Source organism: Gavialis gangeticus, unplaced genomic scaffold, assembly GCF_001723915.1.
Source record: "Gavialis gangeticus isolate Ggan-Ray unplaced genomic scaffold, GavGan_comp1, whole genome shotgun sequence".
Classification (NCBI taxonomy): domain Eukaryota; kingdom Metazoa; phylum Chordata; order Crocodylia; family Gavialidae; genus Gavialis; species Gavialis gangeticus.
In genome coordinates this window covers 14,991,379-14,991,649 of record NW_017729015.1, presented here as the reverse complement: position 1 = coordinate 14,991,649, position 271 = coordinate 14,991,379, and the positions used below count along the sequence as shown (strand labels likewise).

Below are 271 nucleotides of genomic sequence, written 5' to 3'. Positions count from 1 at the left end.
GCCCCGCTCTGCTCCCGCCTGGGCGCCGGCGGCTCCGCGCAGGTCAGTCCCCGCGGGCGGCGCGGGTTCCACTGTGGAACGCTGACGGTGCGAAGGTTCCACTGTGGAACGCTGACGGTGCGAAGGTTCCACGGGGCGCCGGCGGGCGGTTTTGCGCCGCTTCTCCTCCCCCCCCGCCCCGCAGGGCTCGGGGGGCCCGGGGAGGCCTCCCTCCCTGCCCGCAGCCCCCTCCGGCCCGGGCCGGCCGGCGGGGAAGCGCCGGGTGGCTTTT

General features: G+C 78.2%; 1 protein-coding gene across 1 annotated transcript in view; it reads left to right on the top strand.

The window, feature by feature from the left end:
- Window positions 1-65: 65 nt before the first annotated feature.
- CCDC28B (coiled-coil domain containing 28B) overlaps window positions 66-271 on the top strand; it is a 3,484-nt gene continuing 3,278 nt past the window's right edge. The window contains exon 1 of the mRNA XM_019512294.1: window positions 66-95. The gene's annotated coding sequence lies outside the window, so the exon portion shown is untranslated. The remainder of the gene's footprint in view (window positions 96-271) is intronic.